Source organism: Odocoileus virginianus, chromosome 9 (assembly GCF_023699985.2).
Source record: "Odocoileus virginianus isolate 20LAN1187 ecotype Illinois chromosome 9, Ovbor_1.2, whole genome shotgun sequence".
Classification (NCBI taxonomy): Eukaryota; Metazoa; Chordata; class Mammalia; order Artiodactyla; family Cervidae; genus Odocoileus; species Odocoileus virginianus.
In genome coordinates, this window is record NC_069682.1 from 3,327,735 (window position 1) to 3,344,215 (window position 16,481).

A 16,481-nucleotide genomic window follows, 5' to 3' on the forward strand; every position below is an offset into this window, starting at 1 on the left:
TTTTTAAGGCCCTTAAACAGGATACATTTTTATGAGATGATAAGAAAGTGAAATATTTTTTCTCCCTTAAGTAAACATTATTATTCTTCATTCTAGAGAAGTGTCAGATGAATTTATTTATGTGTTTTGGAATCTCTGTAGGAGAAGAGAAAGCAGCCCAGCAAATGAAGGCAGAAAGTTCCGGCCACATCATTAACTGGATTGTGCAACCTCCGAGCACTGCCCTAACCTCTGTCTCTGGTTTCCTGTCTTGTGCACGAGGATTGCATGCATGCCTCACCCTACCTCAGTGAGGATGGAAGTGATAGAATGAGCTAGTGCTTCATGAAAGTGCTTTGAGCTTCGGAAGCAGAGATTTTACATAGATACAAGGTATTGTTACATTATACAAGGATGATCATTTTTTTTTTGGCAATAGTCATGGCACCAGGAAAACTTATCTATTACGGTTCAAAAGCAGAATGAGAAAGAATAAAGTTGGTTTTTTTTTTTTCCCAGTAGAACCATCATCAGCCCAGAGATGTTTTGGAGGGTGTTATAGAAATATCCTCAATGATCTTCAAGAGCAAGGTTAAGAGTTCCCTGCACTTGGCTCTTCCTCCCCTACACAGAGGTAAGAGTCCTGACAGATTGTCTTTAATCATTAGATGCTAAAAAGGTAAGTGGGAACCTGATACACTGTACGTTAGGCTGTTGACAAGAGACCTTGTGAATTTTCAAAGGCGGGTATTGATCAGAAGTTTGCATGTGTGCCCAGCCAGTTTGTTTATAGGAGATGTCCTATTCTTGGAAGTAAACAAGGAGAAGCAATTCAACATTTCCATCAATAAAATGGCTTGACTTCTGCTGGTAAAATGTTCTGTGGCTTATTTTAAACTGAGAATTGAATAATGAAGGCTGTACAGGGCCAGGCACAAGCAAAGAACTGGGAAGCTTCACTTTTCTTAATGTGAGGCTGTGTGTATTTGTAAAGAAATGGGGTTAGTGATGTTTGAATGAGGAAACTGGAATCTGGGGTCTCATGTTTTTTTTTTTTTTGTTGGGTTCAAGTGCTTCTAGTTTTTTGTTTATATCAAACTATGAAGATGAAACTCATGCACATAAGGAGAATCCTGTAGAACTGCCAACAAAAAATATCCAGTGACTTGGGTTCTTTGGCAATTTTTGCCACCCACCATGAGACGATTAACAGGCTGCTGAGTAGAGAGATGTGTATTTTGAATACCTTCCTCCCTTTAAAACATTCCACTCATTACCACTGATACCCGCTCATGGGGCAGTCGACCTGGACACATTTGTTAGTTTTTTTGCTCTCTCCTCTGTCTTTCCCCTCCTCTTTAAATTAAAATACAGTTGACAAACAATTTTATCAGTCTCAGGTGTACTACATAATGATTTGAAGTTTGTGTACACTACAAAATGATCACCATGATAAATTTAGTGACCACCTGTCTCCATATAAAGTTAGTACGATATTTTTGATCATATTCCTTAAACTGTATATTATATACCCACATGAATATTTATTATATAACTGGTGGCTTGCACCTCTTAGTTCTCTTCATTTATTTCATCCATCCCCACCTTGTCCCTTCCGGCAACATGGACATCTCTGTTCTTCCTTAAAGAGTAAAAGCTTGTAAGGATGGCTTCGTCTTTCTCATTCTCTTTCTCCTTGTCTGTTCATTACTGATTTCCTATTTACAACGAGGGCCCTACCTGTTGTTTTTAAGCAGTTACACACAAGCATAAGCAGATCTGAAGGAAAGCCTCAACCACATCTATGCTTGTTCTGGCCGTGTTCTTTCATCTCCTCTGTAGAAGATGGGCAATCAGGATGACTAATGGCTACCTTCGAAGTGATTAGTTAGGCAAATGAAAAGTGAATTAACTAGCTTACCCTAAGGCAGGTCAAGACAGAAAAATTCCATAGTTATATCATTTGGTGTCCATGAGATGATAATTAAAATTTTTTTTTTTTTACATTTTTAATTTGACAAATACCAGTTTTCTTGTGTGAGTCTAAATAGATTGTGATTTCCACAGAAGCAACTTGGCTTAACATATACGTAACTATACATACATATATCTATGTCTATATATACTGCTGTGCTTAGTCGTCCAGTTGTGTCTGACTCTTTGTAATCCCATGGACTGAAGCATGCCAGGCTTCCCTGTCCTTCACTATCTCTCAGAGTTTGCTGAAATTTATGTCCATTGAGCCAGTGATGCTATCCAACCATCTCATCCTCTGTTGCCCTCTTATTTTTGTCTTCAATCTTTCCCAGCATCAGGGTTTTTCCAATGAGTCAGTGCTTCGCATCAGGTGGCCAAAGTACTGCAACTTCAGTTTCAACAACAGTCCTTCTAATGAATATTCAGGACTGATTTCCTTTAGGATTGACTAGTTTGATCTCCTTGCAGTCCAAGGGCCTATCAAGAATCTTCTCCAGCACCACAATTTGAAAGCATCAATTCTTTGGCACTCAGCCTTCTTTATGGTCAGACTCCCACATTTGCAGATGACTACTGCAAAAACCATAGCTTTGGCGCTATGGATCTTTGTTGCCAAAGCAATGTCTTTGCTTTTCAATATGCTGTCTAGGTTTGCCATAGCTTTCCTTCCAAAGAGTAAGCATCCTTTAATTTCACAGCTTCAGTCACCATCCACAGTGATTTTGGAGCCCAAGAAAAGAAAATCTGTCACCAGTTCCACTTTTTCCTGTCTATTTGCCATGAAGTGATGGGATTGGATTCCATGATCTTAATGTTTTAAATGTTGAGTTTTAAGCCAGCTTTTTCATTCTCCTCTTTCACACTCATCAAGAGGCTCTTTAGTTCCTCCTTGCTTTCTGCTATTAAAGTGGTATCATCTGCATATCTGAGGTTGTTGATATTTCTCCCTGCAATCTTGATTCTAGGTTGTGATTTGTCCAATCTGGCATTTCACTTGATATACCCTGCATATAAGTTAAATAAGTGACAATATAAGTGACCATATACAGCCTTTTCATACTCCTTTCCCATTTTGATCCAGTTGTTCCATATAAGGTTCTAATTATTGCTTCTTAACCCTTACACAGGTTTCTTAGGAGACAGGTAAGGTGGTCTGGTATTCTCATCTCTTTAAGAATTTTTCACAGTTTGTTGTCCTCTGTCCGAGGAATTCTTCAGGCAAGAATACAGGAGTGGGGCCATTCCCTTCTCCAGGAGATCTTACTGACCCAGGGATCAAACCCCATTCTCCTGCATTGCAGTCAGATTCTTTACATCTTGGAAAAAGAAATTGCAACCCACTCCTGTAATCTTGCCTGGAGAATTCCATGGACAGTGGAACCTGCAGGCTATAGTCCATGGGGTTGCAAAGAGTCAGGCATGACTGAGCAACTATCACTCTCTCACTCTTTACATCCGAATCACCAGGGAAGCCTGATATATATATATATATATATATATACATACATACATATATATACACATATGCATATATTTAAGGCAGGAGTTGGTGTTTATCTTTGTTAGAGATATAGGAACTGCATGAACTTGGCTCTAGAACTGCCTCTCTTTTTAGAGCTCTTCAAAACACCCCCACATGGTTAGAGCACAAAGCATGAGTTATTACAACTATTTCAGATGTCACTGGAGTTAAGCTAGGAGCTATTGCTTTTACTGTTAACAACATCTAGCTTCAGATGCCCTGGTAACCAGGTTGAATGTCACTGCTGATTCACCAGGTTTCCTAAATGCACCTAAGACAGAACTAGTTACGTAGCCTTTAGAATCCCGGCAATTTATAGGTGGTGACGCTGCCCAATCCAGCTTTCCTCCTCTCCTTGCTGGTTTGAGCTGTAAGTCCCTTCAATTCAGTGTTTCTTTTATATTCAGAGGCAGTAAAGCTGTAATTCAAGGGTTGGGGGAAGGGGTCCTGTTAGTTAGCAAAAACTGTAATGTGGTAGGAGGTAACTTGACATGGGAATGAAGGATCTGTTCTTGGCTAGAGACTCAGTTCTCCAGATCTGTCATCCTTGGAAGCTGAGCATCCTTGGGCAATGTCATTTGCTTCCATTTCCTCACCTGTTAAATGGGCTAATGATAGTAGAACAGTTGTGAAAGTTAAGCTGATGTACAGAACTATTAAGCTTTCCATAATCATTAGTTCATATTACTATTGATTCTGAGAAAGTGAATCAGAGTAAAGTATTCAAATTGACTTCCCAGATGACTCAGTGGGAAAGAATCTGCCTGCCGATGCAGAAGATATGAAATCCATCCCTGGGTCAGAAAGATCCCCTGAAGGAGGAAATGACAACCTATTCTAGTGTTCTTGCCTGGAAAATTCCATGGACAGAGGAGCCAGGTGGGCTACAAAGAGTGGGGTCTATGGGGTTGCAAAGAGTCGGACATGATTGAGCACACACAACATATTTATGCCAACCTTAAGTATCTGAGTAGGAGAAACAAAGCTGATGAAGATGAATTTAGAAGAAAAAATATTGCCCAATATGAGAAGAAACCACGCTATTTTCTTTTGTCCTCGCTCCTTGGCATTATTGAAAACCACTTCAATTTGGGGGGAATGTTTCAGAGTAAACCAGTCCAAACATCACCATTTTCTGTACAAGTCACAGTTTCATTCCACATTAAAATACTGAGATGCTGCAGGAGGCGGGGAGCTGGGCGAGTAGAATGAGAGACGTGGTCAGAGTAGGAGAGAGGCCGGTGGGGAAGGTGAGGGGACTCAGGGGAGGAGGGGGCTCCACGGACTTTCCCAAGAGCACGCTGCTTTTGAAGGTAGCGCATCACCAAAGGCTTACAAAGGAAAAATATGACTATTCTGTGCGGAAAGATTCCAGTGAGATGAATGGAAACTCTGTCAGTAATTGCCGTTGCTGCTGTCCAGTCCCTAGGTCGTGTCTGACTATTGGCGACTCCATGGACCACAGCACGCCAGCTCCTCTGTCCCCCACCGTCTCCTGGAGTTTGCTCAGAGTCGCGTTCCCTGAGTTGGTGATGCTAGAATAGCCTGTCAGGAATAGCTGCTGTTACATCGCTGTTCGCTCTTGTCTGGTTTGGGTTCCCCTCAAAGCAGACACTGAGTGGGCGGTTCAGTTGAAAGGTGACCCCTGAAAACACAGTGAAAGAGTAGAAACGGATGGAAGGGAGGAAGGCAATGCAGGCTGTGTTGATGGGCCAGTTAGTGCTGCAGGCTGTGGGCGCCCACTCCTGCCGGGGAGCTTCCTTGGAGCCATGTGGAATGCACCTCCCCAGGGAAATCAGAGGGACTGCTGTATAAGCATTTTATTCAATATCAAGTCTTTGAGTATCATAAAGATACAATGGGAAAAAATGGAACAGAAACTCTACTTGTTTCTAAAAACTTTTTATACTTGCTTTGCCTGTAACAACAACCAACCTTGTCTCTGTTCCTTTAGGTAATCCTAGTTCTTAGAATAGTTCCTGGCACTTAAAAAATGCTCAGTTAATAATTCTTGAGTAAACCATGAATGACTTTTCAGTGACTCACAGGGAATGTAGTCCTGCTGGCTATAAAGTCTACATTCTACATTTGAAATCATAAGTATTGTTCTAGGACCTAAGTGAGAGTGGAAGTCGCTCAGTCGTATCCGACTCTCTGTGACCCTATGGACTATACAGTCCATGGAATTCTCCAGCCCAGATTACTGGAGTGGGTAGCCTCTCCCTTCTCCAGGGGATCTTCCCAACCCAGGGATCGAACCCAGGTCTCCTGCATTGCAGGTGGATTCTTTACCAGCTGAGCCACAAGGGAAGCCTAAGAATACTGGAGTGAGTAGCCTATCCCTTCTCCAGTGGATCTTCCAATCCAGGAATTGAAATGAGGTTTCCTGCATGGCAGGCAGATTCTTTACCAACTGAGCTATCAGGGAATGATGATGAATTCTAGCCCTTTCTATTATGATGTATATACATACCCCCTCATCCCTCACCCTGCTACTTATACACATTAACTTAAATGTGCTTGAGCTTAAACGTGCTTAGACCATTGGGCATGCCTCTTACTTGATCATCTGGAAAGCGTCCCCATCATCTGGGTAAAGCAGGGACATTTGGATGCCTCCTGATGTGTATCTCGGTAGGACACTGGTGTTGATAATCAAAAGGTATTTATTGAATAATTACATGAAAGTCTCAATTTTTATTTCTAGAGCTCAAAGCAAGCAAAAAGTTTTATAAGACTGACTTATAAGAGATGCAAGGACTGTACAAAACCATCTTTAGCAAACATCTAGATTCTGTGAAATATCTGTACCCACATTAATACAGAGTTTATTAAAAGACTTAGGTCTTTATTGCTTCTTAATATTCTGAATGGAGTCCAAAATGGTTTTAAAGCATCCTTTGAGTGGCCTATAAATACTTCCTAGTTCATATTAACACAAAACTTTTTCCTTCTGGATGTTTTACTTACAAACATCATTTCATTTATTTTCTTGGGGTTCTCGTCTATTTATTACTGGGCTGGTCATTTCCATAGCAAACACTTCACTGGTGAGCCAGTGGTTCATCAGCTATATAGCTTAATAGACAGTTAACCCAGATTTAATTCACTTTGTTAATTTAAAAAGAATTAGAAGACAATAGAGTTTAATAAACTTTTCAAACCCCATTGAACATCATTTGCTCTTTTCTGCCTGGTACAAAAGGGACCCCAGCACCTTGTCATGTCTCATGTTCTCACTAATGCAATCATTTTCACCGCGTTGCAGAAGGGTGACCGTGCCAGCTCATGACGTGCCGCACACACTGATGTCCGTGTGCCGAAAATCCAGCAAGCTCAATCTGTGATTCTAATCAGAAGAGCTGTTTCCTACTCATATCTAATTATCTTAATTGCCACTGCTTCCCATTGTGCCACACAAGCAGATAAGAAAACCATTAGTTAAAAATTGTCAACTCCACAATGTAACACAGATCACAGGCATGTTGTCACGTGGTTCACTGAAGTGTGGGAAATGCATTTGCTAATCTTTTTGTTAGGAATCCAAAGACGTTTCAAGGAAGGAGAGCCAGATTCCAGCGACCTGAGCTGTGGGCCTTGTGCCTTTGTCTTCTGGATATATTCCTTCTCTAATAAGGCAACTTTTAGGCTTCGGGTTGCTGCTGTCTTTGACTTTCAAGTGATGGCTGTTGGTTCAACTCCAGTGAGTGCTCCATTTTCTGGCCTTGGTCTGTTGAAGAGGGAAGTTACCTTTCCTCATGAGCCCCTTCAGAAATCAGCAGTCCAGCTTAATAGATCAGCTGCCTCGTTTGGGCTGCGGCAGAATTCAGACACATCTGTAGCCATCTCATGTCAGCCCCAAAGCTGATAGACTCATTAGGAACAGGCCTCTTGGTTTTAGTCAAAATAATTCAATTTCCTTTCTGGGGGAAAAAAAAGGATTCATTAAGTTACTCTGTTTTTTTCTCCTTTTCTTTCCCTCACATCAGTAGATCAAAACGTTGGGCTCTTCTTAACCCTAATTCAAACATCACTTTGGAAGTTAACACATTTGAGTTCCAAAAGCAATGCTTTTAACTTCTGTCTTGTGGTCAGTAAGGGGGCTAAGTCGATGTATAAACAGTGTCAGATGGTGTCTCACACATGGCACTTAAGAAACCTTACCCCTGATACTGCCTTGACCTCGGGGCCCCTGCTCAGGCCGGCTTGGTGACATTGAACAGAGAGGTTTCAAAGAAAAGGCCTGTGCAGTCCTGGGACCTTGACGGCCGGGCCTTGGGGAGACGGTGCTGGCCACAGGCCAGGTCTGCGCCTGCACTCAGCATTTCAGCTCGGCTCCTGGCCTGACTGCAGAAGCAGGTTTGAGGCTCACTTTTCTTCTACTGGTTCCATTTCTCATCCCACCTGCTTCTTGGTTGATGGAGTTGCATTGGGCCCCGATGGATCTAGGGGTACCTTTCAGGGAAGCCCAAACAAGGCCAGCTCAGCACTCAGGAGGTTTAGAGACGTCTCTGAGGATAGCAAGGTGACAGTCTGCTGAATAGGGCGGTGTTTCGATGTAGTAAAAGTCCTGCAGACAGTGTCTACAGCAGCCACAACCGGTTTCCTGAAGGCCCCTGGCAGGTGGTTTTGGGGAATACCCAGAGCTTCCAGTTTCTGTCTGAGGGCGTCCTATAACCTCCAGGGCATGTGTGGCCTGTTTACAGGGCAAATGCCCTAGGAAGGGGTTAGTAAATCGGCACCCTGCTTTTTGCCCCTCAGTGTGATTCTGAGGTGCATCCCACCCTTCGGGGGACCTGAGGCTGTGCCCTCAGATCCCCACAGCAGTCCGCTAACAGACACATTGTGTACCGGCTCCGCTTCCCTTCCTTTTCTCCCTGCTCCCCTCCCGTACTTCCGCTTCCTGGGACACTTCCCAAATAACATGCCTGCACCCAGGCTTCTCCTCGGGGCCTTTCTCTTCCCCAGACTACACCCGAGTCAGATAAAAATTTAGTTGTCACAGCAAAAAGAATGCAAGGGACCCCCTGGAATCTCCATCTCCCCCAAGCTGATACACCCGTGTGTCTTGGTTTGGATTCCCCAGAAGCAAACACTAAGATTCATCACAGATAGTTTATTTGGAAGACGATTCCAGGAAATGCTGGTAGGAGGGTAGGGAAGTGAGACAGGGAAGGGATGGAGGAGATAAAGTGGGTGTTGTTAAGCCACTTACCCCTGTGGGCAGCTGGAGCCCGGTCCTGCAGAGGCACTCTGCTTCTGGAGCACTGAGAGTGTGCCTCCAAATCAACAAGGTCAACCCCATGGACTGCAGCATGCCCGGCTTCTGTGTCCTTCACCATCTCCCAGAGCTTGCTCAAAATCACATCCATTGAACAGTGATGCCATCCAACCATCTCATCCTCTGTCATCCCCTTCTCCTCCTGCCTTCAAGCTTTTCCAGCATCAGGGTATATTCCAGTGAGTTGGCTCTTTGCATCAGGTAGCTAAAGTATTGGAGCTTCAGTTTCAGCATCAATCCTTCCAGTGAATATTCAGGAGATTCTAAATGCTTACAAATAAGTCTCTGAAAGAAGAGAAAATGCAAAGGAGTCATGCATTCTCTCATTCAGTAAATGCTTGTAAAGCTCTCTCTATGTTCAGAGGAAGGTGGCATTTCTGGGGTGTGAAGACTTCTCTCATATAAGGAGCTCCATGGCAGCCTGCACAAAGGGGCAACTGACTTTTAATCCCCATGATACCTCTTGAGCTCATGGGCTGTTATGTAGATCACAGACCCGAGAATTAGGAAATGTGTGTTCTCATCCCCATTCTGCCCTTGAGCAACCTTGCTCCCAAGACCTCTGTTTCCTCTTGTGCTAAATGAAGAAGTTGTCATAAGATGTTCTGCGGGCACTTCCTGCCTGGAATGTGGTTTCCAAGGATCCATGTGCAGAAATGGGTGTGGTTGTGTGGGTCGTTTGCTGTGTGTAGCCTCTGGTCTGGAGGCATTTCAGGTTAAGGGTCATCTGAGCTGGAAGAAAACTTGGAGCTAGAGACTTATTTTTATAATTAATAGCAGTGATGCTTAAGGAAACACCATACTCTATGCAAACTCACTCAGCTAACTGATGCTGTTTTTCACTCTCTAAACTGTGTCTAACTTTTTGTGATCTTATGGACTGCAGCACACAAGGCTCCTCTGTCCTCCACTGTCTCCCGGAGTTTGCTCAAATTCATGTTCACTGAGTTGGTGATGTCATCTAACTGTCCCATCCTCTGCCACCCCTTTCTCCATTTGCCTTCAATCTTTCCCAGCATCAGTCTTTTCCAATGAGTTAGCTCTTCACATCAGGTGGCCAAAGTATTGGAGCTTCAGCTTCAGTAACAGTCCTTTCAATGAATATTCAGGGTTGATTTCCTTTAGGATTGACTGGTTTGATCTTCTTGCTGTCCAAGAGACTCTCAAGAGTCTTCTCTAGCACCACAATTCGAAAGCATCAATTCATCAATTCTTTGGCGCTCAATCTTCTTTATGGTCCAACTCTCACATCTGTACATGGACTACTGGGAAAGCCATAGGTTTGACTATACGGACATTTGTTGGCAAAGTGATATCTCTGCTTTTTAATACACTGCCTAGGTAATTCGGAGGTAGAATTGGAGCCAGAACTTACTTTCCTATTACTCAATTGATGGATTTTTCTATTAATCCATGAGCCATACTCTGTGTCAAGCTATAAGGAATAAGCCTTCCTAGATGGTGGATTAGCAGCTAAAAAACACACTTGATCCAAGCACTGTGATCATGAAATTGAAAGACATCCTCATTTAAGGGCTTAACCCAAATCTCAGGCTATAGGCCTCTTAGGAAAGCTCTCCTGCAGAATTGGTTCTATGTACTATCCATAAAACTTCCCACCTATAGAGATTGCGGTCAAGTGGAAAGGTGGACCAAACTAGTGGATTAAAAAGATCCAAACTTATGATGAGTGCTTAGGTCAGTAGATATCACCTGTGTTATTTAGCCTTAGTTGATCGATATTGGGGCTTCCCAAGTGACTCAGTGGGTAAAAAATCCTCCTGCATTGCAGGAGACGTGGTTTAGAGTCCTGGGCCAGGAAGATCCCCTGAAAGAAGGCAACCCACTTCAGTATTCTTGCCTGGAAGATTTCATGGGCAGAGGAGCGTGGTGGGCTACAGTCGTGCGTTGCAAAGAGTAGGGCAGGACTGAAGCAACTGAGCAGGCTTATACGATCTATGTTCAAGATGTAGTAAAAAATTCTTCTAAAAGTAAAAAGAATATATATATATCTTCAAGATGGAAGGTTGGTAATAGTGACAGACAAGGAGAGGGAAGTGAACTGTGGAAAGAAGTAGGGGAATCCAGACTTCTTAGACTGTGAAAGGGATTTAGATGTGAATTGAGACACAAAGACACGCCAGCACTGCTGCTTCCCATGTGAACACATGTGCCTTGATTTCATTCATCAAATGACCAGCTAGATGATAACACCTTTGGCATCACATAGGACTGAGTTTAAGCTGGTGATCACAGGGTGAATTATAGGTATTATGCAAACCACTTTCTATTTTCTGGCCTGGTCCTCATTCATGTGCTCCATCACATTGCATCTGAGTAAAATTTTAAGCATTGGAAAATCCAAAACAGTAAAAGTCCACTCTAGAGTCTTGTGTGGTCCGAGGACCAGTGTCATCAACATTACTTTGGGAGCTTGTTAGAAATGCAAGATATCAGTCCTGACCCCAGGCCTATTGCATCAGAATATCTGCATTTTAACAAGATCTCCAGAGGATAAGATAAAATTTTAGAAGCACTTATCAGAGACCTTAAGTGCTGTTCAAAACAAGCAAATACTTCCTTGAGTGGAACCAGTGAAAAAAAATCTCAGCCAAAAATAGACTTCTTAAGGAAATCTTGCAAACAAGTGGAAAAACTGAATGTAATTCAAATAATCAATACAATGACTTCACATTTAGTGCTGCTGTGAGCTAATATTGAAACAATGTTAATCAGACACAGAATTTTTAAGAAAAACCTGCTTTAGTTTTTTCAGGTATGAAGGTACAGGAAGATGTTACAGTTACACCTTAGTTCATTCTACAAAGGACAGGCATGCTGATACTAGGCATAACAATAATTAGTGCAAAGAAAAACTCCAGGAACTGGTCAAGGGCTGTTGTGACAAACTGTCTTCATTCCATATACGAAATAGAAGGTCTCAAGACCATCCAATTCCCACCTTGTCTTTGAACCAACAGAGGTAATTGTTAATTTTAGTTTTGAAACAACCGCAGCCTCTTTCAGTAGGGAATCTGAGACATTTGTAAAGAATGGAGGTTAAAGTTGGCTTTTTCTTTTTCAAAGACCATGAAAGGAATAACTTACAAAACAAATCTCGACTAAATACATTTTGTTGGGAGAAGTGGTGAAATTTTTAAAGAGAACTAAGTTTTAAAAGCAGCTTGAAAGATCTGAGAGGCATCCTTTCACTGGCAGAGTTCAACAGATTAATTACAAACCATTTTATATAACCATGTGAAGGCATGCAATAGCCTCTTGACTGCTAGGCTTGGAGAGGCACACAGTCACTTCTGCTGTGTTTCATTTGCCAAACCAAGTTCTGTGGCCAATCTTAGATTAAGGGATGGAAAATAGACTCCAACACTTGATGGAAGAAACTACTAAATTACATTTCATGGAAGGGAAATAATTGGGAGAAAATTTGCAATCCATTTACAACATCAGGGCAGGATGATTGCCATAGCAAATAACCCCCAAATCTCAGGATTTTGACACAATAAAGGTTTATTCCTTGCCTTTACTACAATCAAGTAAGGGTGGGCAGGGGAGTGGGGGTGGGAGGACTCTGATCCACAGAGTCAGTCAGGAACCTAGGTTCTTTCTGTCTAGCTGCGGTGTCATTCAAGGTCATGCAACCTTCCACCAATGTCTTCTGTTTCCAGCCAGTAGATGAGCAAATCTGTAGAAGGAACATCTCAACATCTCAACCTTGAAGCGTCATACGAATCACTTTTCCCCCTTTGGGAAACCCAGAACTGGATCATGTGGCTAAATACAACTATAAGGGAGGCTGGGAAACGTGGTCCAGCTATGTTAGGAGGAAAAGGGAAGACATTGGTTGAAGACCTGGCCAGAGTCTGCTGCAGCTACAGACTCTGTCGCTGAGGAGCACGCTCCAGGAGAAGGGGTGCCTGGACACATTTCAAAATGTTGACTAGTGACCTGGTGCAGTGGACAAAGTTCAGAAAGACAAGGTCATAATTAGGAAGGGGAGACAGACCCAGGTCCCTGTGTAAATCCCTAGGAGATGCGGCAGAAGTCTGGGGAGGAGTTTAGAGAGACTTTGGACAAAGTTTTGGAGGCAGTGGAACTTTAATAGGAGGAGGCAGGAGTGAAGGGCATAAGAAGAGCTTGAGCCACGTAGGGAGACTGGTTTGTGTGCTTGTTTGACATTGTGGCCTCTGCTGGGGCCTAAAGTTGCTGCCTTAATGTGGGCCTGCTCTGTTAGTGCTGGTCAGAATAATGTACCCCCTTAGGCTACATTAAAAAGCTATGCTTGGCGCCGCATTTGCACCCTCAAAATATGCACATACATGCGCAGGGCAGAAAAGGCTACACTCAGAACATGCATTCTTACGTGAACTGCAGGTAATTGCACAAACAAACAGGAAGTTGCGTAGGTATGCAGGCAGTCTCCCGCTGGAGAGCTGTGTGTTGGCATGGGCAGGCGTGTGCCTTGTCCATTTGCAAAGGGTTTTAAAGGGTTCAGTGGAGGGAGGGAAAGCAGGCCTTTGGGCTTCTGCTTCTCCAGCTACAGCTGTCCTCCGTCCTTCTCAAGGTTTTCTTTCTGGGCAGGGCCAAGTTCAGGGCATGTTTGTGGCTGTAGAAAAACCATGCCTTTTCACGGTCTTCACGGGAGCGCTCATGCAGGGGTTTGGTCTGAAAGTGTGTCCCCCACCCCCCCAACCTGTGCCACTCATGTGCTGGGATTCTCAAGCCCCGTGTGACGGTGTTTGAAGGTGGGGCCTTGGGGAGGTGCTTGGGTCCTGAGGGTGGAGCCCTGCTGAATGGAATCAGTGCTCTTACAAAGGAGGCTCCAGAGAGCTCCCGGGCCCCTTCCATGAGTGAGGACGCAGGAGGGGCTGGTGACCCGAAGGAGGGCCCCCACCTGACCGTGCTGGCTCCCAGGTTTCAGACTCGCAGCTTCCGGAACTGTGAGCAGTCAATTTCCATTTTCATAAGCTGCCTTGTCTCTGCCGTTTTGTTACAGGAGCTGGACAGGCTAAGGCAGGGTTTGCAGGTGGCCGTGTGGACCTGTGTTCATCCTGTGCCGGGAGCCTCTGGCTGTCTCTCTTGCTGACGCTGCTGTTGAATAAACTCTTTCTTTGCAATTCTCTTTGCTGGGTTCCCTGCGTCCTGGTTCTCCTCCCGACTCTGCTGGTCATCCTCCTTTGTCTTCACTCACTGTCCTCTTCATGTGTCCCTCGGATGTTTCCCTGTGAGTCTGTCCTCAACCGTCCTCTAGGTTTTTGGACCAGCAGTATCCAGTAGAACTTTCCGCAGTGATGGCAGCGTTCTCCATCTGTGCTGCCTTGTACCACTGGGCACTTGACACATAGCTAGTGGGCTGGAGGAACTGAATTTCACATTTGATTTAACTCAGCCATAGGAGGTTGGTGGCTACTGCATTGCAGGCATACTGGGTTTGTGTGCTTGTTTGACATTTAGAGCATATGCTCTAGAATGTTCTTCATGGGAAATGTCTCCAACACTATCCATCCATTACTGTTGATCTGAATCTCTTGCCCGAATGGAAAAGTAGATTCAGAGTGTTACAGGGGTCTGAGTAAGTGAGAGAGGTGTCCCTGAAACTTAGGCTTTATTCCCTGTACTATAAACCGGCCCTAGTTTGTCATTAGAATATTTTATAATTTCCGGGTTTGGATCTCAATTTGACCTTCTTCTTGCTGTATGAAGTTGGGCATAGTACTCAACCATGCTGAGATTCAATGGGCTTACTGGAGTTAACAATAATAATGCCTATTCAACTGAGTTGTCACATAATTAAATATTATATAAAAAGACTAATACATCTAGAAGGTATTCCCTGAAAATAATTTTATTCCCTTGTTCTCTCTCATTACAGAGGGGACAGTACCAGCAATGATAGTAATAATGGATTAGATGCTATGTTCACCACCTTACATAGAGTAGCTCACTTATTCTTACAAGGTAGGTACTTTTCTGTCCTCATTTTACAGATGGGAAACTGAGGACCAAAAAAGGTAAGCAGTGTGTGCAAGTTCTCACATGCTAGTTAGGAGCAGAGCTGGGATTCAAACCCAGATTCACAAAGAGTCAGATATGACTGAGCAACTAACTTTCACTCCTACAGATGGAAGATGGAGATACAGTACATGGAAGGCAATCACTCACCCTGTATTCTTAGCCTCAGGCCTTGAGCAGGGCCCGTGGGATCCTTCCCAGCCCCTTCTCATCAGTTTGCTAAGTCCCAGCCACCCATGCTTGTGTCCTGCCAGCCAGGCCACTGAACATCTCATGACTGTCTCTCCCCGCACACTGTTTCTTTTCCTCGGCCTGCCCTTCCCTCCGCCTCAACCTCCTATGTGGTACTGTGTGTTTCTCTGTGCTGTATTTACATCTTAATGTAACACGCTTTACTGCTCTCACTGTAAAGGAGTTACTGAAAGGGTTTTATTCCTCCGCAAACAGCATGACATCCTGTCCTTCATAGGAACTTCAGAGATGCTCGTCTCCTAAGCAACTGGTCTGCCGTAATCTCACAGGGGAGCTTTGAAGGAATATGGAAGCTTGGGCCCTCCACCCCCAGGCCACATACATCAGGCTGGGCTTGGGTTCAGATTCACTGACCTAGAGGGTGATGTTTTTCCCTGTTTGAGCTGAAGAACCAGGTCCTAGTTCAGCTCTGCAAGGATACAGAACCTCAGGCTTCATTTTATCTCTCCCCTTGATTTTCCCTTCACCCTTTATTTTAAATCATAAGTCAGTTTGTTTTTTGGCTTGCATTTTTGTGAGTTGGAATGTTAGTCGCTTAATCTTATCTGACTCTTTGTGATCCCATGGACTGTAGCCTGCCAGGCTCCTCTGTCCATGGACTTTTCCAGGCAAGAGTACTGGAGTGGGTTGTCATTTCCTTCTCCAGGGGATCTTCCCCACCCAGGGACTGAATCTGGGTCTCCTGCATTGTAGGCAGACTGTTTCCCATTTGAGCCACCAGGAAAGCCTTTTTGTAGGTCACCTAATTTAATTTTGCAATCACTAGAGGTACAAATATAAATGATAATGATGCTATTGATGATAACAGATTCACCCTGGAATGACAGGAAACTTTCTTGATAGCTGCCTATTTGCAGACAGGTAGAAACAGATGGATAGAAAACACAAGATAAAATAAAATGGAAATTTTGAAGAAAAAATTCTCTTTAAATCCAGGGATATCAATCACTCTCGAAAGAGTCCAAGGCCGTGGCTGTGAAGCTCTCACATGGGTACTGGGCTTGTGACTTCATCTTACTTGGACCCTTCCTTGATTTGAGCTTTATTGAGGAGATGAAAAAAAATCTGTCTGTTAAGAAAGGTGTATTTTTTTTTTTCCATTTATTTTTATTAGTTGGAGGCTAATTACTTTACATCATTGCAGTGGTTTTTGTCATACATTGAAATGAATTAGCCATGGATTTACATGTATTCCCCATCCCGGTCCCCCCTCCCACCTCCCTCCCCATCCCATCCCTCTGGGTCTTCCCAGTGCACCAGGCCCGAGCACTTGTCTCATGCACCCAACCTGGGCTGGTGATCTGTTTCACCCTAGATAATATACATGTTTCAATGCTGTTCAGCAAGAAAGGTGTATTAAGTGAAATCTTGTAAAAATAGATTGCCTTGTATATTTGAAACTACTGACATAGATACATATGCAGTGTCTAACTCCACTCC

The 16,481-nt window shown here is 43.6% G+C and overlaps 1 long non-coding RNA gene across 5 annotated transcripts in view; it reads left to right on the forward strand.

The window, feature by feature from the left end:
- Nucleotides 1–16,481, forward strand: part of LOC139036542 (uncharacterized) — a 141,806-nt gene that overhangs the window by 69,023 nt on the left and 56,302 nt on the right. For 3 of the 5 annotated variants that reach the window (XR_011489316.1, XR_011489315.1, XR_011489314.1), the window contains exons 3-4: nt 142–372; nt 499–613. This is a non-coding gene — a long non-coding RNA (uncharacterized lncRNA). Of the gene's footprint in view, nt 1–141; nt 373–498; nt 614–14,649; nt 16,262–16,481 lie in introns of those variants that run through there. The other 2 variants (XR_011489317.1, XR_011489318.1) reach the window with 2 other exon arrangements.